Source organism: Hemitrygon akajei, chromosome 5, assembly GCF_048418815.1.
Source record: "Hemitrygon akajei chromosome 5, sHemAka1.3, whole genome shotgun sequence".
Taxonomy (NCBI): domain Eukaryota; kingdom Metazoa; phylum Chordata; class Chondrichthyes; order Myliobatiformes; family Dasyatidae; genus Hemitrygon; species Hemitrygon akajei.
The window spans coordinates 27616231-27641717 of NC_133128.1; the positions used below are offsets into that span (position 1 = coordinate 27616231).

The 25487-nt window shown below is 39.9% G+C and overlaps 1 protein-coding gene across 5 annotated transcripts in view; it reads right to left on the reverse strand.

Annotated features, from left to right (window-relative positions):
• Positions 1-25487, reverse strand: part of eva1c (eva-1 homolog C (C. elegans)) — a 116221-nt gene that overhangs the window by 40149 nt on the left and 50585 nt on the right. The window contains exon 1 of one of the 5 annotated variants that reach the window (XM_073045087.1): positions 8632-8726. The exons of the other annotated variants lie outside the window; for them this stretch is intronic. The gene's annotated coding sequence lies outside the window, so the exon portion shown is untranslated. Of the gene's footprint in view, positions 1-8631; positions 8727-25487 lie in introns of those variants that run through there. 5 annotated transcript variants of the gene reach the window in all.

Here is a 25487-nt window from a genome sequence, read left to right on the forward strand (position 1 = left end):
ACAGCACAGTAGAGCTCTGAACTGACTGCCTATCCTCTCCACACCCCCGCTCCTGCCACCAGTGGTCACCCAATTACCTGCGTCCTGCACCTTAGTGTAACTACCTCCCTGCATGCTCTGTCGATAACTCCTCAGCCTCCTGAATAACCCTGTGTTCCTCTAGCTCCACCTCCAACTTCTTAACATGATCTGTGAGAAACTGCAGATGTTTGCACTTCTCGCAGGAGTAGTCATCCGGGACACTGGAGGTCACCCTGCCTTCCCACATCCCACTTGACGAGCATTCCACTGTCTTGCCTGGCATCCCCACTGTCCTGCCTGGCATACCCACTGCTCTAACTGTGCAATGAAAAAGAAAAAGATTAAATGAAAAAGAAAAAAAAAATCTGATGAGAAAAAGATCTAGCCTCGGATTTTGCCCTTTCTCGCCGATTGTCAGGAGTTTATGGTCATATGCTCAGGTACATGCATGCACAGGTGCAATGAATTTCTTACTCGCAGCAGCATCACAGGTAGAGAGTATCAGAGAAGCAGCATTCACAAGAAAAAATATATACACAGCTTTTTGCAAGAAAGAACACAATCAGAACAAAAAAATACACTACAACCAGCATAGAATTCCTTCCTCTCACCTTTAAAGGTATCCAATAAATAAGATTCCCAAGGCTGTAGAGGAATTACACCAATTATCTTTTTTTTAAAAATTTTATTGCTATCCCTTTAACTTTATATTTGAACGTTTTCTACACTTCCTCCATTATCTATATGAATTGAATCATTTTACATTGTTGAGGCAGTTTTTGCTGCTATTTTTAAAAATAAGAATATCATCTGTCTTCCCTCAGCCTCTAGGCTCCTCTCCAACATTCAGTGATTTCTGGAGAATCTATGTTCTGCAATTTCCTCTCTTTGTTCTCCAAGGATTGTCAGATGCATTTTACCTCCTTTTTGAAATTTATCTACCTTGGAGCTGTTTGGCAATCATGCTGGTAGCAACATGAACAGTCTAACCACTAACAAGAGAAAATCTGCAGATGCTGGAAATCCAAGCAACACGCACAAAACACTGGAGGAACTCAGCAGGCCAGGCAGCTCCTAAGGAAAAGAGTACAGTTGATGTTTTGGACCAAGATCCTTCATCAGGTCTCCGCCCCAAAACTTTTCCTTAGATGCTGCCTGGCCTACTGAGTTCCTTCAGAATTTTGTGTGTGTAATAAGAATAATCTTTCAGATTCTGTCTGCATCATCTTTGAGGTGTTGTTCCAGTGAAAAGAGATACAACTTTTTTGTAGTTGTGATATGCTCACCTAATCGCACTTTTAGTATGCTTTAATCGTTCCTTAGTTTCTCCCCCTTCTTAGTTTATCTAAAAATGTTATTCTTCATTTCCCTTGTAAAATGCAAAATGGCACAATTGACATTTATTTTCCGGAGCTTCTAGAGCTCTCTGCTGAAGTTGGTGTGGAATTCCGAAGTAATATTTATGTGACCTTTCTGGACTTGGCACAATACTTTCATCAAACTTACTGCAGAAAAATTGTAAATTTGGTGGAAAAATTCTACAAATCTCTCATGGAACAATATATATAAATTACTCTCAAACTAATAATTTTTTCCTGGCAGTCCTTGTTTGAGCAGATTAACAATCAAAAGAGGTTAAAGATTAGCTATATTGGTCACATGTACATCAAGACATAAAGTGAAATGATTGTTGTTTGCATCAAATCAGCAAAGATTGGGCTGGGCAGCCCACAAGTATCAACATGTTTCCAGCGCCGATGTAACATGGCTGCAACTCATTAACCCATATTGTACATTTTTGGAGAGTGGGGAAAATTGAAGCACCCAGAGAAAACTCACGTGGTCACAAGGAGAATGGACAAACTCAGATTCAGATTTATTTATCACAGTACAGTGAAATGTGTCATTTGCGTTAACAGACAACACGACCCAAGGATGCACTGGGTGCTAACATTCAGGTGCTAACATAGCATGTTCACAATGCTTGGCAGAACTACACAGGACATAACAAAATAGAACACACCAAGCAACAAAGCAACAGCAATACAAGCCCTGTTCCTCAATCCCTCTCACCCATGCACATAGTCAGTCCTCTAACACAAGACAGGTCATCTTCGGCCTTCAGCAGACTTGTGGATTTGCAGACATTGGGCACTGACTTCCCCAGCGGACTCACAAAGATTCACAAACTTGGACTCTGGCCATCGGACCTGGATTTCTGGACTTCCACTTGGCATATGGGCTTTGATCCAAACCTCCAATCGAGCTTCAGGTTTTGATCTTCGTTATCAACCCAGGACTCCCAGATGATGACAAGTGAGGGCCTGGATAAGGGCCCGAATGCCAGGCCTCAAATGGCGGACTTGCCAATAATGGGATCCCAAAAACCAGGCCTCAAACTCTGGTCTCGCTGATAATGGGTCCCAGAATACCTTTCCCAGTCTGCCAGACCAACATCTAACCAAACCCACGCAACTGGCTCCAAATGTAGAATGGGGCTTATCCTCCAATTTCCCCACATCCCTGTCTATAAACCCTAACCTAACCTCTAACTCCCCTCTTATGTCCCCAAAACCATCCATGGGAACCTAAAAAAACCCCAAAGAAACATAACTAGTCTGAGCCGCGGCAGGAATTGAACTGCAATCTTACAGCTGATGCTGAAAAGCATTATGATATCTTACGTTACACTGGGTGCATTTAAGGCAGAGGTTGGTAGGTTCTTATCAACTCTTAGTCAGGGCATGAAAGGTTATGTGAAGAAGGCAGGAGAATGGCAGTGAGATGGAAATGGACCAGCCATGATGAAATAGCAGAGCAGACTCAACAGGCCAAATAGCCTAATTCTGCTCCTATATCTTATGGTCTTATTTGGAAGAAGCAAAAGGAAAAGGAAAAAATAGTAAATAATAATTCCACAATTAAGATGGCAATCACTTAAGTTCAAATGAATCTCTTTATGAAGCCCAAAATGCAACTGTTGATAGTTCTCTACAAGATGAAAAGTTTATATGCAGGTTAACAGATGTATTTACTAGCTCAATATAGAATACTCTCATCATGCATTAGGAATCTGTGGTATTTCATTTCAGATAACAGTCTCTTGCTTTTTCCACTACGGTATCCCTTTCAAAAAAAAATGTTCCATTGCCCTACTATGCCACTCTTTCATGATTATTTATCTCCACACAAAAATAATATACTGATAAAACCAGAACACAGTAAAGTACAAAGTTAAGCGAACTATGGTTGATGATAATCATGGGCATTGCACGGGTTCAAACAAACAATTCTATTCTGTCTGTTACGACTGGCAGTACATATTTGCTGAAGCATAAATTATATTACAATAGACCATGATCAAAGAAAGTTAATGTTGGAGATATCTGAAGAAGCATCTGTTTGCTGTTCTATATGATGTGCATGTAGTGTGGAATAACAAGGCAAATGACAAAATGCATATTGAGTAAAACAAGGGGAACACATTTGAGATGGTTGATAAGGAAAAAGATTGCAACTTCAACATAATCTATAGGATAAAATCAGTAACTCAGATGCGCTCATCTTAAAAGTACAAACAAATTTCTGTTGCTAAAAGGTGTTCTGCAACTGGTACAGCAAAAGGGATAAAAAGAATGGAAGGCAATATTTAGTCACTGGTTTTGATATAAACAGAACAGTAAAAACTCAGCGGTGCTTTCTTTCATTACGTATACCTTCTCAGGTCTGCAGTCCTGTGTATTGTACTACTCCTATATGAGGAGAAGTCACTTATCAAACAGCTTGGAAGTGTATAAGAATAAAGAAAAAGAACACAAGCAGAACACTATAGACTAACACGAGGGATGAAATTTTTCTTAATAGCAGTTTTTTTAAAAATATTTTACAAATTTGTCGGCAAAGCCATAACTTATTACCCAACCTAATTACCTTGGCTTGATTGCTATTCTGAAGGAGGCACTCCATGTTGAACCCTTTAAACTGCCTAATATTGTTGGATAGGAAAGTAGTACAATTAAAGCTCTTGACAATGAAGAATGCTGTTAAGTTTCTATGCAACTTAGAAGAGAAATTGTGATTGCTGTGATATTCTTGGTGGTAGAGGTCTAGGATATCAGAGATGCTATTAGAGTAGTCTAGGCAAATTACTGCAGTGTATATGTTTTATAGTACAAAATGCATCCGTATTGTACTAATGATGAAGGATTCACATGTTTAGGGTAATGGATGATGTAGGTTTTCCTGTCCTGAACAGCATTGAGCTCCTTAAATATTGTCGGAGTTACAGTCATGCATGCAAGAGTAGAGTGTTCCACTTCTGATCTGTGTCTGCTAGACTGTTGGAAGAATTTACCATGTTGAGATGATTTGACTAGCCTACTCTTTAGCTCCTATATTTATGTGGCTAGCCCAAATGAGATTTTGATTGATGGTGGCTTCAAAATCTCCTTGAATGTCTATGGAAGGCAATGAGAAATGTCCTTGTTGGAAATACTTTCATTATTTGATCTGTCCATCTGAAATAATTAATCTGTTTGTGGTATGGCTTACAGTTTATCAACCTAAAATAACAGATCATATTGTACAAACACGAGGAAATCTGCAGATGCTGGAAATTCAAACAACACACACAAAATGCTGGTGGAACGCAATAGGCCAGGCAGCATCTATAGGGAGAAGCACTGTCAATGTTTCGGGCCAAGACCCTTCGTCAGGACTCATATTGTATGCAGTTTTGATCACCTACCAACAGGAAAGATGTCAATAACATTGAAAGAGTACAGAGAAAATCTACAAGGACGTTGCAGGGACTGGAGCAGCTGAGTTATTTAGAAAGGCTGTAAAGGTTAGAACTTTATTCCTTAGAATGAAGAAGATTTATGGGAGATTTGATAGGGCAAAGGCAAGTAGGCCTTTCCACTGAGGTTGGGTGAGACTACAACTAGAGGTCATGGGTTAAGGATGAAAGGTGAAATGTTTAAGGAGAATATGAGGGGAAATTTTTTCATTCAGTGACAGTGTGGAACAAGTTGCTAGTGCAAGTGATGGATGCAATTTAAATTTCGATGTTTAAGATATGGTATGTGGATGGGAGGGATATGGTTCTGGATGCTGGTCAATGGGTTGAAGCAATTTAAGTGGTTCAGTATGGAATAGATGGGCTGAAAGGCCTGTTTCTCTACTGCAGTTTTCTATGACTATGAGTCTAATAATTGTCTAGCATGTTAATTTTGTTGAAACATTAAAAATACTTTGCTGAAAGAGACGTCATGAGATTAATTTGTGCTTGCCAGCTGAAAAGTTGGCTGTTCCTCTCTCATGAATCTGTGCTTGCCTCATGGGGAAAATGGTTGTGATTTATACTTACTGCTCCTAAAATGGCAGCAACTGGATTAGTTCTGAGAACACTGTTCTTCAACATGACTTGAGTTACTTGCACAAGACTGGAACAATACTGTCATTTACACATGTTGACACTTCTATCTCTGAACATATCAACCATCATTGTAATATGACATATTGCAATAATGAACTTTTATACACAGTGCAGCAAGACGTTGAGGCCAGATGACATGAATTAAGGTCTCAATAACCCATGCTTAATTTTCTCCATACATTATTTTCATATGAGACAGTACTAATGGTAGTAAATGGCAAATATTTACTTTCAAATCTTTAATATAGAATATTTCATAAATATAATAATATTTAATCGTAGTTCGAAAACAATGTAATTTGTTGCTTAACATTTTCAAAATGTATGTGCTGTAAAATTGAGCTGAAGAAATTGATAAATCTTGCGTCAAGTCGATCTAGGCTTTATTACACTGATGTGAAGTAGAATGCTGATTGAATTATGATACAGGTCTTAAGCTAAAAGTCCTGTTCCCTGAATATTAGACATTTCTGGAAGTTCAGCAAGTTGAAATGTCTCTGACTTTGCTGCAACATTTAGAGCAGGGGGCACTCAACCTTTCTTTGCCATGGACCCCTACCATTAACCGAGGGGTCTGTGGACCCCAGCTTGTGAACCTCTGATTTAGAGTGATGTGCTAGTTCAGTTCACGTGTTCCAAGTCAACCTGACCTAAAATACCTAACCTACTTTGGAAAACGATAGTAGAAGAATATTTGTCAAGAATTATTTTTGTTAAACTTCTTTTTTTACATTACCAAAATCAGGGAAAATTTGAAATCCAACAAGCCCCAGGATGCTGAGATTTGGATATTGTATCTGTAGAAAACAATTTCTGGTTTGAAGTAAAACTAATCAAACAAAACTTGTTAGTTCAAGGGCCCATTTGTTGCAACCAGTTATAAATTTGTTGCTGCACATGTAATCAGTGCAATTTATGAAACTGAAGAAATGCGATTCCAGCTGTCAGCATACTCAAGAAGAATAAAGAAAAAACTTATATTCTGGATAAGTCAACCCGTGTTGCTTCAATTGTAATTTAAGAAAATGCAAACATAAAGAGTAGCCTATTTGCTCCACAAGCATGTTCAGCCATTCAATAATCACATCTGAATACTTACATCAACTACTTTCTTGTCCTACTTCCATGCTCTTTGGTTTCCCAAGAACCAAAATATCTTGCAGTCTCAGTCTTGAATATACTGTGGTAGTATTTTTCAAAGGTTCACCAGCATTGAAATGAAGAAATGGTATTTTGTATTTTTATATTTAGAATATTCATATTATGAGCTAGGAAGACAAATGGCATGTAGCCTTTGTTGCAAGTGGTTTTCAATGGGCTGTAACCTCAAAGGTCCATAGTCAGATGGCACCTGGAGTATGTCTGCACATTTGGCCGTCTTCTCTGAGGAAGGATTCTTGCCATGGACCGAGTGCATTGTAGGTATAATAAACTGATTAAAATATGGCAGGACTAATATCTGCAGAGATGTTGTGCTGTTTAGGTCTATGTTCACAGCACTGGAGAAGATTGAGAAGGTATCTCATAAAAATCTATAAAATTCTAACAGGCCTATATAGACTAGATACATATAGCCATATAATAATTACAGCACGGAAACAGGCCATCTTGGCCCTTCTAGTCCATGCCAAACGCTTACTCTCACCTAGTCCCACTCAGCACTCAGCCCATAACCCTCCATTCCTTTCCTGTCCATATACCTATTCAATTTTACTTTAAATGACAATACTGAACCTGCCTCTACCACTTCTACTGGAAGCTCGTTCCACACAGATACCACTCTCTGAGTAAAGAAATTCCCCCTCGTGTTACCCTTAAACTTTTGCCCCCTAACTCTCAACTCGTCCTCTTTTTGAATCTCCCCTACTCTCAATGGAAAAAGCCTATCCACGTCAACTCTATCTATCCCCCTCATAATCTTAAATACTTCTATCAAGTCCCCCCTCAAACTTCTACGCTCCAAAGAATAAAGACCTAACTTGTCCAATCTTTCCCTGTATCTTAGGTGCTGAAACCCAGGTAACATTCTAGTAAATCTTCTCTGTACTCTCTCTATTTTGTTGACATCTTTCCTGTAATTCGGTGACCAAAACTGTACACAATACTCCAAATTTGGCCTTACCAATGCCTTGTACAATTTTAACATTACATCCCAACTCCTATACTCAATGCTCTGATTTATAAAGGCCAGCATAACAAAAGCTTTCTTCACCACCCTATCCACATGAGATTCTACCTTCAGGGAACAATGCACCATTATTCCTAGATCACTCTGCTCTACTGCTTTCTTCAATGCCCTATCATTTACCATGTATGTCCTATTTGGATTATTCCTACCAAAATGTAGCACCTCACACTTATCAGCATTAAACTCCATCGGCCATCGTTCAGCCCATTCTTCTAACTGGCCTAAATCTCTCTGCAAACTTTGAAAACCTACTTCATTATCCACAATGCCACCTACCTTAGTATCATCTGCATACTTACTAATCCAATTTACCACCCCATCATCCAGATCATTAATGTATATGACAAACAACATTGGACCCAGTACAGGTCCCTGAGGCACACCACTAGTCACCGGCCTCCAACCTGACAAACAGTTATCCACCACTACTCTCTGGCATCTCCCATCGGGCCACTGTTGAATCCATTTTACTACTTCAATATTAATACCTAACGATTGAACCTTCCTAACTAATCTTCCATGCGGAACCTTGTGAAAGGTTACAAGGAGACTGTCTTCCATGGCTTGGGAATCCAGAATCAGATATCACAGGATACAAGCTTTACCATTTAGAATGGAGATCAGAAGAAATTTTGTCACCTAGTTGTTGAATCTGTGTAACTCTCTACCACAGAAGACAGTGGATGCAGTTGAACACAATACAGTTTGTCTTCTGCCAAGTGAACAACAGGGGCAGCACCAACTCCGACTTGGATGCCGCACCGTGCTTCCTCCAGCAAAGTGCACCAACTTTGATACCTCTCTCCCAGGCCGCTGTAAACAGGAGCCACCGTGGCTTGAGCCCGAGTCGAAGCCACACAGCTCCCCCACCGTACATACCTGCCGTCCACCAATTAATCAGTGAATCGGACTTGCAGCATTCCGCATTAACAGTGTCCAACAGGGTCTTGCAATCACAAGAAAAGTGACTAAGACGGTCACTTACTGTAGGTTGCACACTGCCTTCGAGCATTGACTCCTCTGATGCCCCTCTATTGCAGACAGCTGCACGATCCACACCAAGTCCATCTCCTTCAGCTTCTCTGCCAATGAGAAACTCATTGACAGAGTAGACCTGCAGTACCTTAAGTTCTTAGTGTCCAGCAGGAGCTTGTGATCATAAAAAAATATATTTTCAAGTATTTTCATTAATGATTTGAAGACATCGGATGAAATATTTATATTCCATTTGACTGACCATCAAAATTTCCCATCGTCAATAGTGTTAAATTGTTCTGTTGTTTTGGATATGTTAACTGTTATTCTGCTCATAAGATTAAGATTAGCTTTATGTGTACATTGAAATATATCGTTTGCATCAAGTGTTATCAGGCATCTTGCTGGTGTCACCATGTTTCCAGTGCCAATGTAACATGCCCACAACTTACTGACCCCAACAGAATGCCTTTGGAGTGTGGGAGCAAACCAGAGGAGGCCCACACGGTCACGGGGAGAATGTGGAAGCTCCCTTCAGACAGAGCCAGGAATTGAAATCGCTGCATAAGTGGTCCTACTATCAGAGTCCTTGTACTCAGGACATCACTGCTATCACATTGACTTTGCTCCACTAAATTCACAAAATCAGAAGCTGGGAGATGAAGAGCAGGAAATGGTAGAACTGGGTCTGGGATCCACCAAGGAGCAGTGAGCAAGATCAAGTACGCTCAGCACTCGTAGCTGAGATTGTAGTAAATGGTCGGGGGAGGGGAGGGGTCATCGCGTCTGATAATAATCCAACAGCCGCATCAATATCTGCTGGAAAATGAAAGAGCAAAGGAAGGGAGAACATCCATCAGCCAAGGTGACCTTCAAACACAACCAACGGTTCGGAAATTAAAGAGAGTCAAAATATCATTGAAGAGGCTGTGGCATGAATGTACACACAGCATTCCAGGGACAGCCTGAGGCAATAGTGATAGTCAAACCCTGGTCTAATGGTAAATATTTTAAGAAAAATAAAAAAGAAATAAAACTATATTTTGAAATGTAGCCGATTTGTTTTCAGAGTGCAGAAAACCCCTGTAATCAAATCAGTGGAAACTGTTAGAAGCCAAGCTAGAAAATGCCAGATATCCAAAAAATAAAATTTAGCTTAAAAAGTTAAAAGCAGAACTCACTTGAACAAAATAAAATGATTGACAATTTTCTAAACAGAAAGCACTCCCTAACAATGCTGAAATACTCTGCTCAGGGCATTGTAAAGCAGGATTATTCACTTACAGCATGGTTCTATTTAAATGTGGATACAGGACTTTATAATAAAAAGGAACACTGACACTGGAACTGTGACAGCAGGGAGTCAAATGGCACAGACAGGAAATCTGTACAGACACAGATATTCAATATATAACATGCATATTACAAATTTCCGTTCTCATGGAGAAAAGCACAAAAGAAATTGGTGCAAAATTACAACTTTTTATATTATTAGAGTCACTGGGTCAGAACTGCATTTCTCTCGAACAGGCCCTATCTATCATACCTATTAATGCTAATACTACTTGATGGCATTAATTCAATAAACCTCTATGCCTTTCACATTCAAATACATGGTCATTTAAATATTGTTACTGGTCCTGTCTCTACCACCTCCTCTGGGCGTTCATTGCAGATACTACCTACTCGTTTTCTAAAGATGAAACTCTTTCAAACACCCTCCCTTTCATTTTAAGTCTATGCCTTCTAGGTTTTTTACACTGCCATGGGGCTATTTATGCTTCTCACAATTTAATTTACTTTGATCATATCACCTCTCAGCCTCCTTCGTCTGGGCTAAACAGACCCTGCCTACCCACTCTCCTTATAACACAAACTCTTCCATCCAGGCAACATCCTTGAGAAACGTTTTCTTCGCAGTGTGTAGTTTAATCATATCACCCTGTATTGCGGTAAACACCCCTGCAGTGAGTACGCCAAGTGCAGTCTAACCAACATTTTGTGCATCAGTAACAGGATGTCCTAACACTTCTACTCAATGCTTTGGCTGATGAAGAGAAACATGCTTATGCTTTCTCCAACCCCCTGTGTTGCTACTTTCAGGGAACTACATATACTTGTATTCCCCCCAAGGTCTTTCTGTTTAACAACACTCCCCAAGGATAACACTGCACTAACTTTCCCTTGCTCACAATTATTCTGGAAACTAACTTCAAACATCCCTGCTCCAATCACCTCTCCTCCCAACCCCATGAAGCACACCAGCTCCAATACTGGCATCAGCTTGCAATTATATGTAATTAATTTACAACATAAAATACAAGTATCAAATTATACAATAATTAAATAGAATACAATGGATTCTGGTTAATTGGCCAAGAGTTAATCACTGTACCGTTTATTTTGGACAACTCTTAAAGAACAAAAACTAAATCAAGAATATAGCCAGGATTCCTTTTGCTTATTTGGGACAATATGCTACTTAATTAGGATAAGAGACTATTGCCAAACAGTTTCTAGTTAGCATCAGTCACGTGCATTTGCATGGCTGTTAGGCAATACACTGTGCTTAGAGCGATCGGTTTTCAAATAGCCTCAGTTGTATGTGTTTGGTATTCAAAAAGCAGTGATTTTTGTTACTGATAGTTGGGGAGAAAGAAGCAGTAAGACAATTCAGAACTCTTCTGCTCACTGCAGTTATAAGTACTTCTGGCTTGGAGATGCCAGGAAGAGCCGGGAGTGAAATGAAACTACTTTTCTACTTCAATAAGTTGGGAATTATGAACGTATTGACAATCATCTTGAATGTTACAATGAAAGTGAAGTTTTGGAGGATGCAATCATCAAAAGCATTATATGAAGGCAGTTTATTATCATCACCAGGTGTTTGCACTGAGTTTGTCTGTCAGTCAAAAGAACATGGTGTTATGTTTTTTAACTTTAAAACATTAAACTAATTCAAAGGAAGACATTGCTGTGGAGCATTTCTTACTGTTGTGGGATAATGTCCTTTAGCCTTGGGGTATCCATCATTGAACATAGAACATAAAACATAGAAATCTACAGCACATTACAGGCCCTTCGGCCCACAATGTTGTGCTGACCATGTGACCTACTTTAGAAACTGCTTAGAATTACCCTACTGCATAGCCCTCTATTTTTCTAAGCTCCATGTGCCTATCTAAGAGTCTCTTAAAAGACCCTACTCTATCCGCTTCTACCACTGTTGCTAGCAGTGTATTCCACACACCCACCACTCTTTGTGTAAAAAAAACTTACCTCTGACATCCCCCTTATACCTCCAAGCACCTGAAAACTATGCCCTCTCATGTTAGCCAATTCAGTCCTGGGAAAAAGCCTCTGACTATCCACACGATCAATGCCTCTCATCATCTTATACACCTCTATCAGGTCACCTCTCATCCTCCGTCGCTCCAAGGAGAAAAGGCCAAATCCACTCAACCTATTCTCATAAAACATGCTCTCCAATCCAGGCAACATCCTTGTAAATCTCCTCTGCACTTTCCTGTAGTGAGGTGACCAGAACTGAATACTGTACTCCAGGTGGGGTCTAACGAAGGTCTTGTATAGCTGTAATATTACCTCACAGCTCTTGAACTCAATCTCATGGTTGATGAAGGCCAACACACCATATGCCTTCTCAACAATGCTGTCAACCTGTGCAGCAGCTTTGAGTGTCCTATGGACACAGACCCCAAGATCTTGCTGATCCTCCACAGTGCCAAGAGTCTTGCCATTAACATTATATTCTATCTTCAAATTTGACCTAAGGAAATGAACCACTTCACACTTAGCTGGGTTGAAGTCCATCTGTCATTTCTCAGGCCAGTTCTGCATCCTATTGATGTCACGCTGTAACTTCTGACAACACTCCAGACTATCCACAGCACCCCCAACTTTTGAGTCAAAATTCATTGCTTGAATTTTCTCAGGAGACTTGTATAATCCTTGTGTGTCAATTGTGTGACCACAGTAAGTGATGCTTGGCTTAAAGAATTCACACATGTTATGTTATGCTCTGAGTCCATAATCAGATCTTTTTAACACTGTTTTGAGACTTTGGATATGCTCCTTGTTATCCTTATTGGTAACAATGGTGTCATCCAGGTAATACTGATGCTTGGGCAGCCTTGCAGCACCTCTCAAACTGCTTTCTGCTAGGGTGCAGGTGCAGATGGTACTCCAAAAATAAGCTTGCTGTGGTGATAAAACCATTTGTGAGTGTTTATGGGGAGAAACACTTTGGACTCTTCTTCCATCTACATCTGTAAGTAGACCTCATCTAAGACCGCTTTACTGAAAGGTTTTCCTCCAGAACAAATATCTTTGACCCTGGGCAGAGTACTTTCAGTACTGAGTTGATGGTAACCTTAAAATCACTACAGATCCTTTCAGACCCATTCTTCTTGGTTACTGGGATCTCTGGCATTGCCCAGGGGCTCTGCTTTGTCTTGGAAAGAAGTCCTTTAGCCTCCATGTAATCCAGCTCACTGGCTACTTTATCATGGATGGTGTAAGAAACTGATTGGGCTTTGTAAAACTTGGGTGTAGCATTTTCATTTAACACCATTTTACACTTGATATGTTTTGAGTCTTCCAGCGCCAGCTTTGAGCACTGCTATGACATCATCCAGTATCTTTCTTAATTTGCTTTTAATATAGTTTCATTTCAGTGGATGTGGCATGCGGCAGTGGATGGATCTCCGGTCAGGTTGTAGACGCCTCAGCCAATCATGTCCCAACAAGGCTGGACCTTTTGTTTTTACCACATACAAGTTCAATGTGGCTTGTTGGTTGTTGCATTTCACATTTATGAATGTCAGGAGTTACCTTTTTTCCAGTATTATTTCTTAGTTGGATATCTGCAGGCTGTAGTTTGGTATTTTTGAAATGCTGTTCAAAGTCATATCGTGGAATGACTGAAACAGTGTCCATTCACTTCTGGCATAAGCCATATAGTTTGTCTATTGTTAGTTTTCACACTGTAAATCTCAAGGCTACACAGTCTTATGTCACTCTCATCTTTATCAAATCTTTAAGAACTGTGTACAGATCTCTTTGAAACTGCAACTTGACTTTTTAGCTTTTTCTCTTCTCTGAGTAGTGTATTTATTTTTGTCTGCCCAACACGCACTTTGTATGTGTCCAACTTTCTTGCATTTTCTGCAAGTTTCACCCTTAAATCTGACACTGTGGTTAAGAAGGTGTTTGGTGTATTGGCCTTCATTAATCATGGAATTGAATTTAGGAGCTGACAGGTGATGTTGCAGATATAGGACCCTAGTCAGACCCCACTTGGAGTATTGTGCTCAGTTCTGGTCGCCTCACTAACAGGAAGGATGTAGAAGCCATAGAAAGGGTGCAGAGGAGATTGAGTGAACTATTTCCTTGGAGCAACGGAGGATGAGAGGTGACCTGATAGAAGTGTATAAGATGTTGAGAGGCATTGATAGTGTGGATAGTCAGAGGCTTTTTCCTAGGGCTGAAATGGTTCCCACAAGAGGAATAAGGTTTAAGGTGCTGGGGAGTTGGTACAGAGGTGATATCAGGGGTAAGTTTTTTACTCAGAGAGTGGTGAGTGCGTAGAATGGACTGCTGGCAATGGTGGTGGAGGTGGATACAAAAGGATCTTTTCAGTGGCTTTTAGATAGGTACATGGAGCTTGGAAAAATAGAGGGCTATGGGAAAGTCTAGTAATTTGTAAGGTAGGGACATGTTCAGCACAACTTTGTGGGCCAAAGGGCCTGTATTGTGCTGTGTTTTTTACTATGTTTTCTATGTTTTGTTTGGTGTATATGAGCTCTTGCCACAATGGTAACATAATTTGTTCAACCAGGATGATCTCTGGTGATGCTGCTATTTTGTTCATGCTCACTTTCATTCCTGACTGCAACTCACTTATGTCTCTGTCTGTCGTTTCCATTGAAACAGTGATTTCAAATGCTCTTTTAAATGTAAGTTGTGCTCTTTTAAATGTAAGTTGGGAGCTGTTTTTGAATGCTTTCTTGTAAAGATTCCACAAACTAAATGATCTCTTAGTGTATCATTAACCCCATTGCTGAATTGACAAATGCTCAGACAACCTCTTCAGTTCAGCCATGTATGTTGAAATGGACTCCCCTTCTCTCTGATTTCGCTTATGAAACCTAAAGCATTCTGCAGTCAATAATGGTTTCACTTGTAAGTGTTCCTGTATTACTTAGACAATATCAGGAAAGCTCATTTCTGCTGGTTTAGTTGGAGCAGCTAAGCTTCGAAGCAAACTATGTGCCTTTAAACACAATGAAATCAGCAAAACTGGCACCCGCTTCTCATTGGCTATTTCATTTGCTGCAAAATATTGTTCCAATAGCTTCATATACAAGAGCCAACTACCCGTTGTGGAATCAAACTCGTCAATCTTTCTGATGTAGACAGCCATTTATGCTTTTTTTTTCATGATTATTATCATCTGGTACTCACTCTTTATGAACCCATGAATCCTTCCTTTCCCTTTATGAAAAGGAGAACTCGTTCATTTTCAAACTCACTCATGTCTTCCCTCCTGATGAACTAGTTTTTTCAAAACTCAACTGTCTGCACATGTTGTGCTACGTATTTTACTCAGCGTTCCTTGCTGTTTTTTTCTTGTTCAAATGTCTCACTTCAACAGGTCTATAGCCATGTTCTATTCCCTTTAAAGTCACCTCATAGCCAATATGTTTTGTTTCAAAACGTTAGCCAACTTCAAAGGAAGACACAGGAGTCTGAAATGTGGGTCTAACTTCGAGTTTACTTTAGGTAAGGGGCGCACGTATCATGTGATGACGTGTGCAATTAATGTATTTTGATATATAACCTGTATTTATTTAAATGAATAAGAATGTTTAATCAAGATTGCTCAAATATCATTGAAATATTAAATACACAGCAAACGGCAGATGAATTCCTCTGTCAATAATTATTAGGAACAGTTTTATAGTACTGTAGAGGCATTGATAGTGTTCTAATTTGTTCTAAATTTATATACAAATATTGTTACATCGTTAAACAGTATTTTGTCTTTTTTATACCCGTTAACAATTTCCATGAAACTTTGGCTAATTGCGACAGTTGCTTAATTGGGCCAAAATATACTGATGTGCCCCAATTAACCAGAATTCACTCTAATTATAAACAATAATCATAATTATATAATGGTTTTCTCCAAGCTCCTCATCAATTATGTGCTTTCTTACTGCGAGGATATCAGGTATCATCAGCTCTTAAGGGAACAACAGTTGTAATGTCAGCTTCAGTCAGGACCGTGGAGAAGTGCCTCTGAATTAACTCTGCACTAAAATCATGATAATATATATTTAGTTTGCTTTAAGGTTCCAAGGTTGTCAAGTCGAGGAGTGATAGTGGGGACAAGCTCCTACTACCTAAAAGTGCTCCTCACAGCATGCGCCTCAAATAGCCTCTGACAACCAAGTCCAACTCCTGGCCTTCTCGTGTGACTTAGCCTCTAAGCCCGGCGGAACTGTTTCTACTGACAGGAGAAGGGGCGAAGGCGGGTCCTGGCGCCTTAAAACCAGTGCTTCAGGTAGATGGAGCTCATCAGCCTGGGAAGGCAGTCCATCTAAGAGAAGGAAAACTCTGATTTCAAACCTCCGCTGCCTTGCGGCCATACCCACTCATGGGAAAGGCTTCAGGAGTAAACCCTGAGGACAAATCCGGAGCTGGAGTCCCTAAGACAGTCCGACGTTGCCTTCAACCTCACTCTGGCAACTCCTGCGACGTTACTGGTGCCAAGCTGTATCGGCCCTTGCCCTTCCCTTGGACAACATCGGTGGCATGGAGAGGGGAGACTTGCTGCTTGGGCAACTGAAGGTCTTCCATACAACCTTGCCCAGGCCTGTGCCCTGAAAATCCAGGTGCAGATCCATGGTCTCACGAGACTAACGGATGCCATCATCAGTTTGCTTTAATGCAATTAATGTGACTTTTGAGCTGAGCTGCATAGTTTATTTGGACTTGAAAACAACAGCAAGCTTGATTTATATTTCAAAATTTAGTTGTATTTTCCCACTTTGTCGCCTAGTATTTGAAAACCTTACCTCATTTCTCTTCTATATAATCGTGGTCATGCTTTATTAAGTTCTAGATTTGTGAACATCATTCACAGGCAGAATCTATCTCAATCAGACTCTTTATACCCAAATCCTTTCAGTTACTTGAATGATTTATTGAGGAAATTACGATCACAAGAACAATATAGTGAGTGGGCTTTCCTTAATTCTATGCAATAGCAGCAGTCTTAAGTGGAGTACAAAATCATAGTGGACTGCCTGCTAACTGAAAATGTACTGGCATTCGAAGTGTATAAAGAAACTTGGCTAAGAACGTAAGAACAGTTGTACTTCCTTCCAAACACATTAAATTCACGTAATATTGTTTCTACTAGACACAAACTTAAGCATGAATGTATTATGGTATCTCGATCGTGGGAAAGAGAAAAGTGTGCCAAAGAAATGAATAGATACTAAAAATAGAGCACTTCTATAAATTCTTACTGAGCGTCTCTTTCTCTTAATGTGTTTTCTTCTTCTCATGTACTTCAAGTTGCAGTTACAGTGCCTATAACAGTTTTCTTGTTTTATTGTTTTACAACATTGAGTCACAGTGGATTTAATTTGGCTTTTTCTGACACTGATCAACAGAAAAAGACTCTTTTGCGTCGAAGTGAAATCAGATTTCTACAAAGTGATCTAAATTAATTACAAATATAAAACACAAAATAATTGAAGTATTCATCTATGACAAAAGTATTTAGTAGATGCACCTTTGGCAGCAATTGTAGCCTTGAGTCTGTGTGGATAGGTCTCTATAAGCTCTGCACATCTGGACACTGCAATTTTCCCCATTCTACTTTACAAAACTTCTCAAGCTCTGTCAGATTGCAGGGGGATCATGGGTGAACAGCCCTTTTCAAGTCTAGCTACAAATTCTCAATTGGATTGAGGTCTGGACTCTGACTTGGCCACTCCATGACATTAACTTTATTGTTTTAAAACCATTCCTGTATAGCTTTGGCTTTATGCTTGGGGTATTTTCTTGCTGGAAAATAAATCCTCTCCCAAGTTGTAGTTCTCTTGCAGACTGCATTCATTTTACTGTCTACCTTCATAAGCCTTCCAGGGCCTACTGCAGTGAAACATCCCCATAGCATGACGCAGTCATCACCAAGCTTCACGATAGGGATAATGTGTTTTTGATGATGTGTAGTGTTTGTCTTATGCAAAACTTAGCATTTAGTCTGATGGCCAAAAAGCTTAATTTTGGTTTCATCAGACCATAGAACCTTCTCTCAGCTGCCTTTGGAGACTCACACATGTCTTCTTGCAAACTCTAGCTGAGATTTCTTGTGAGTTTTTCTCAACAGTGGCTTTCTCTTTGCCACTCTCCCATAAAGCTGTGACTGGTGAAGCATCCAGGCCGCAGTTGTTGTATGCACAAATCTCCCATCTCAGCCACTGAAGCTTGTAAATCCTCCCGAGTTGTCATACATCTCTTGGTGGTGTCTTAGTGGTGTCCCTCACTAGTCCCCTTCTTGCACGGTCACTCAGTTTTTGAGAACAGCCTGCTCTAGGCAGATTTGCAGCTGTGCCATATTCTTTCCATTTCTTAATGATTGACTTATCTATACTGCAAGGGATATTCAGTGACTTGGAAATTTTCTTGTATCCATCTGCTAACTTGTGCTTTTCAATAAGCTTTTTGGGGAGTTGCTTGTCTTCATGGTGTAGTTTTTGCCAGGATACTGACTCACCAGCAGTTCAACCTTCCAGATACAGATGCACTTTTACTACAATCAATTGAAACACCTTGGCTGCACACGGTGATTGCCATGTAACTAGTTATGTGACTTCTAAAAACAACTGGCTGCACCAGTGATGATTTGGGTGGTAAATACTTATGCAATCAATTATTTTGTGTTTTATATCTGTAATTAATTTAGACCACTTTGTAGCGATCTTGTTTTATCTTGACACAAAATAGTCTTTTTCTGTTGATCAGTGTCAAAAAAGCTTAATTAAATCTATTGTGATTCAATGTTGTAAAACGATAAGACATGAAAACTTCCAAGGGAAGGTGAATACGTTTCATAGGTAATGGAAATGTTTTGTAAATATTAGGTAACTAATTGCCAAAACATATATACGCTTAACTATTGTAGGTTCCTGTTTCAGATAACATTATCTAAAGCTGGTCAATATAAAGCAACAATGACAAATAAAAAAACACACGCAAACTCTTATGGATTATGACAGGAAGCTTTACAAATGTGGCAATGAGAAAATAAAGACTGGATTTTGTTTTAAAAATGGCTTAATGGTCGTGTATTTTAAAGAACGCTTATTGGCTACTCTTGATCCAATCATATTTTAGTAGCTAGCTCAGTTAGGCCTTCATTAAATTAATAGCTTACCCATTCTACCCTAAGCATGGTTCCACTCTCCACTCATAGTATAGACCCTACTATACGTGGCCAAGTGGTTAAGGCATTCGTCTAGTTATCTGGACGTTGCTAGTTCGAGCCTTGGCTGAGGCTGCATGTGTGTCCTTGAGCAAGGCACTTAACCACACATTGCTCTGCGATGACACCGCTGCCAAGCTGTATGGGTCCTAATGCCCTTCCCTTGGAAAACATTGGTGGCATGGAGAGGGGAGACTTGCAGCTTGGGCAACTGCCGGTCTTCCATAAAAAAAACCTTGCCCAGGCTTGCACCCTGGAAACCTTCCAAGGTGCAAATCCATGGTCTATTGAGACTAACGGAGGCCTACCTACCTACCTGGACTCTACCACTTTATCTCCCCAACCACTGATCTCTTGACCAAATACCAAAAACTAGAAGCTCATCTGTTCCCCATCCATCACATGATTTGATCTTCTCTGAATTCATCTCCCAACTGCCATTTGTACTCATCACCTATCTCTCTGACCATTGATTTAAACCTGCTTTTCCTCCCTCATCACTCCAGCCTTTGTCCCAAACTTTGAAAGGGGGACTGCAATTTTATACTGCAATCTGCACTGTCAGTTATGTTGTTCATCTGTATTGCCAGTTCACCAATGTCCAATACCTTGGGCCTTTACACTACTGTCCACTCCTAGGTGAAAATAAATTCTCCCTGAAAGTGGCAACACTGTAAGATAATGTGGTGAAGAAGATATATAGTCTGAGGAGATTTGGTATGTCACCAAAGACTTTAGAAGATGTCTACAGATGCACCACAAAGATCATTCTGGGTGGTTACTTCACCATCTGGTATGGAGGGGCCACTACACAGGATCGGATAAAGCTGCAGAGGGTTGTAAACTCAACCAGCTCCATTAAGGTCATACTAGTCCTGCTCACCCAACCCGGAACAAATGTCCCAAGCACAATTACAATGTTTAAGATACATTTAGACAAGTGAATGGATAGGAAGCTTTAGAGCAGTGGTTCCTAAAGTGGGTGATATTGCACCCCCCCCCCCCCCCCAGTGGCAGTGGGAATTTCTAAGAGTGCGATAAAGATAAATTGAGCAGTGTGGGGGGGAGGGGCTTTTGTAGCATGGGGGACAACTGAGGGATTGCAAGTTTAAGTTAAGAAGTGAGTTACTTATTATAAACATTTGATCCTCAGTGCCTCATAACTGATTGCAATGATTACATAACCATCTCATCTCTTGCTAACCCACCATTCTCTGTTCCCTTGGTGATACGTGGTCAAATGTCGACAATTTTATCTGCTGAGGGAGGTTCCCACCCTCACCTTGGTAGTTGCATACATTTCACCTCAGTCCAATGTCAAACAGGCTCTGGAGGAGCTGGCCACCATGATCAGCAGAAATGGAACTACTCACCCTGATGTATTCCCTTTCATTGTAGGAGATTTCAACCAGGTAAGCTTGAAGAACCTACTCTCTCTCTGGCATTTACTGGGGGCTGCAAAGAGAAGAGCCATCAGTACCATCACAGAGGCTGCTGAGCGAGCCTCCAGGTGGATCAAGAGGTGTGACCCATGGACCAATGCTGCTAGGACACAAGTCTGATTAACCCTGGCTGGGTTGCCTGGACAAGGGCGTCTGACGTTGAAAGACCCAAAACACCCAGTTACCCCAGATTACGTCACCCATGATGTGTGTCAGCGCATCCTAGGATGTATCTCAGCATCAGGGCTGTTTTTCCTGGAGCAAAGGAGGCAGAGGTTTATAAAATCACGAGGGGATGGTTGCAATCTTTTTCCCAGGGTAGGGAAGTGTGTAAAAGTAGAGGCCATAGGTGTAAAGTGAGAGTGGAAAGATTTAAAGGGCAACCATCAGACAAGATTTTCCACATATAGTTGCAGGTATATGTATTGAGCTGCCGGAGGAGTGGCACAGTTACAATATTTAAGATACACTTGGACAAGTGCATGGATATGAAGCTTTGGCGAGGTGGTTCCCGAGGTGGATGATGTTGCATCCCATCCCCCAGTGGCAGTGGGAATTTCTCAGAGTGCGATAAAGATAAATTGAGCGGTGGGGGGAGCTCTTGGTAGCATGGGGGACAGTTGAGGGATTACAAGTATAATTTAAGAAGTGAATTACTTATTATAAACATTTGATCTTCAGTGCCTCATAATTGATTGCAATGATTACGTGATCACCTCATCCCTTGCTAACCCACGGTGCTTTTAGACGTTGCTCGAATCATGTCATAGTTGTTGAAAACCAATGTGATACTTCTGTATTTGGTGTATCATGAGAAATCATGTTATTTTGGACCCAATCTGTGCATTACTGCCATTCATGACTGTAGTACAGTATTTGCTAGTATAATTCCCATACTCTAATCACACAGTGATGCAATTCCTGTGAAATAAGGTATGGTGTTCCATGGGATAACATACAGAATCTGCCCATTCAAATGGTCTTGACCACATTTCTCTAGCCCACTGCCCAACTGAGGTATCACTGCCCCACTTTACGTATCTTCAGGCAGAGAGTCAAATTTTGCCTGAGCTCAGATGACATTATAACTTTCCACTTTATTGATCGCAGTGCTTGAGGATGGACTTAAACACTAGCTGATTGACTGTGGTCGTTAATCCACAACAAAAATGCCACAAGCAAACCAAATGAAAAGTGTCGACAGTATAGTGTGGAATATCAGAAATACGGATTACACCAGCACCAAGCAACCGACAGCAGCCAATGTGTCTGTTGTGTGAAAAAGTTTTTTTCAAATGAGGCAATGAAACCATCCAGGCTTCTTGAGCGTTTGAAGAAAATACACTCTGATAAACACACATGAATTTGGCTTATTTTCAGTCACTTTGTGAAAACTTTCAAAAACAGAAATCATTTCAAAACATGATTGCAAGCACTTCACAATAAAGCAGTGATGGTTTGCATGCTTCATACAGCATTTCATCACTCATTGCTAAATCTGGAAAGCCCCATAGAATTAGAAGAACTGATTCTGCCAGCAGTACAGGAGGTTCTGAGTACAGTTTTGCACAAGTCACCATACCAAACAATTCAAGCGATTCTACTCAGCAACAACCCCGTTCTCCCACTTAGACATTCTTCTACTTAGTGCTCAGCCCCTAAAATTCATTGCAACATTTACATTACCCAGATACTGTCTCTTATTCTTGTCCACAATGCTGAAATTGCATTAACTCAAATTCCCCACTCACTACTGCAACATTAATGTCAACTTAGGACTTAATGAAGACTATTACATCTTATTTAACTTTGATCCTTCTCATCCTAGTAGATTCTGGTGGATTAATACCCTCCCTCACAGCTGAGAACATTTTGATATCACTGCATGATATCCGTATTCAGTTGTTGGAAAGGAAATCAATATTTCTGTTAAATACACCTGTCTTCCTCTCAGTCCACTTCTTATATTTAAACTGATACTTATTAAAATTTTACCAAAAATTAAATCCAAATAGGTTTTGAAAACCTACTGAAATATTTCATTGATATCAACTTGAAACTTTAAAAATTCTTTAACTGAATAATTTTGTTAAAAGTACTATGTTTGAAACATAGAAACATAGAAAACATACAGCACAATACAGGCCCTTCGGCCCACAAGGTCCTGCTGAACATTTCCTTACCCTAGACATTACTAGGGTTACCCATAGCCCTCTATTTTACTAAACTCCATGTACCTAAATGATGAATGATGAAAGATGAATGATCTTTATTGTCATTATACATAGATACAACGAAACTCTGTTTGGCTTCCTCTCAGGCAATTAAATAAAGCGGTAGATAAAAACAAGACAGTAATAGAAAAACAGTATTAAATAGATAAGTAGCAGAAAATAAGTTGCAGCAGCACCAGAATATCACAGTAATGCACAAAGTGCCGTTACTTTATCCTATCCAAAAGTCTCTTAAAAGACCCTATCGTATCCACCTCCACCACTTTTGCCGGCTGCCCATTTCACACACTCACCACTCTCTGAGTAAAATAACCTATCCCTGACATCTCCTCTGTACCTATTCCCCAGCACCTAAAACCTGTGTCCTCTTGTGGCAACCATTTCAGCCCTGGGAAAAAACCTCTGACTATCCACACAATCAACAACTCTCAACATCTTATACACCTCTATCAGGTCACCTCTCATCCTCCGTCGCTCCAAGGAAAAAAGGCCGAGTTCACTCAACCTATTCTCATAAGACATGCTCCCCAATACAGGCAACATCCTTGTAAATCTCCTCTGCACCCTTTCTATAGCATCCACATCCTTCCTGTAGTGAGGCAGCCAGAGCTGAGCACAGTACTGCAAGTGGGGTCTGACCAGGGTCCTATAGAGCTGCAACATTACCTCTCGGCTCCTAAATTTAATTCCACAATTGATGAAGGCCAATACACCATACGCCTTCTTAACCACTGCGTCAATCTCCGCAGCTGCTTTGAGCGTCCTATGGACTCGGACCCCAAGATCCTTCTGATCCTCCACACTGCCAAGAGTCTTACCATTAATAGTATATTCTGCATAAATATACATCATTTTTTATCACATGCAAGTACAACTGATCATTACTGAAGTAATTTGCTCTCAAACATATAAATAGATTACCAAAACTGGAATGGGTGCAGTTGGAATACACGTTATAGTTTAAAGCATTGCAGAAGCTAATAAATTAAATCTCTTTTTTTTTGCATTTAAGTAGTTCCTTTATCATAATGAAACAGCCTCCAATCCCTGAGCATTGTTAAGCAATGCAGAGACTACTGCATTGACAGGGTGCAGTTTTTACTCTGTCAGTGAACAAAAAAGCTTCAAAATAAAGTGTTTTGCAAAACAATAATGCATTTTTATAAATATCGCTAAAGCAAATAAGCTCAGTAATAATGGAATCCTGTTGTGAAATGATAGTGTACAAGTAAAAATATAAAGTGCCACATCTAATAACTTTGAAATAATGTAAAAACATAACTGTATTTTGTTTGTAAGAGTGAACAGAGATATTGAACTGATTTCTTTATATCTTGAAAGCCTCAGTGCTCCTACAGCAACAACTCCATGTTGATAGGAGTTAAGGAAATCCAGGGCCCAGGTTTTTCAGCCAGTTGTGACATTACAACATTCACTGCTGAATGGAAATAAAGATGGTACAGTTTAGTGCTTCTCACTGCTCCAACTTGGACAAAATATTGAATGATTTTCCCTGACATACCCTTTGATATTGTGGCATCGTGAGTGTATAAAAGTGATATTATGTGGAATATTTCACCTTTTATTCACAACTTTTGGGTATCAATAAACCATCACAGGCCAGAAATTATTGCATTTTCTTAATCTCCCTTAGAAAGTTTGTGTCAATCACCGTCTTGAACCACTACAGTCAGTCTGGTGAAAATAACCCCAAAGAGGGTGTTCATATGTACAAACCCTGCAACGATGTACAAATGAAAATAAAGTCTGGACAGAATATAACTTGCAGGGGAATCTGAAGATGGTGAAGTTTCCATATGCCTCTTGCCCTTGTGTTTCTTACATGCTTGGGATGTGGTACTGAATAAGCCTTGCTAAGTAAATACAGCGCAATTTGTTACTGGTACAATGTCAGAATCAGATTTATTATCACTGCTTAGATGACATGAAATTTGTTGATTTGCAACAGTCACATTGTGAATTTTTAAGATGATATAAATGCAAGATGCTTTGTTCTGAATGATCTCCAGCTTCTTGTGTGCAACTGCAATATATACCAGCGAATTTAAATTCAGATTCATTGATTTATCACACGTACTTTGAAACATACAGTGAAATGGGCCATTTGTATTAACAACCAATGCAACCCAAGGATTTATTTCTTTTTGTTTTTTTTTCTGTTCACAACGTTTGTTGGAAAACAACATTTTGAAGAAAAGTCTGTTTGTTAGTTTGCTAGGACATTCAAAGTATCAGTTATTGTATGTAGCCATTAGATCAGGGGTGTCAAGCTCATTTTAGGTCACGGGCCGGATTGGGCAAAATGCGACTTCACGCAGGCCGGATCAGTTGTGCGCGCATGTGCTCCCACACCTTTCGTTGCCTTTTTTTTTCAACCGGCTCTCATGTGTCTCAGTCTCTGCGATAACTACAAAGTGTTTCACTTTACGAATTTCATCTCTTACGAAGAAGATTGCCTAGCAAGCATTATTTTTATGATTGGTATTAACTTACAGTCGTAGGCTACAAGAAAGTTGTGATAAGAGAGAGAAAAAATGATGATATTTTGGCTAAGATTGTTCTTGGAGCCACATCCTTTCCATTAATAAACCATTTGAAATCGAACATTAGCAGACACAGATGTAGACAATGAAACCAATTGTAAATGTAG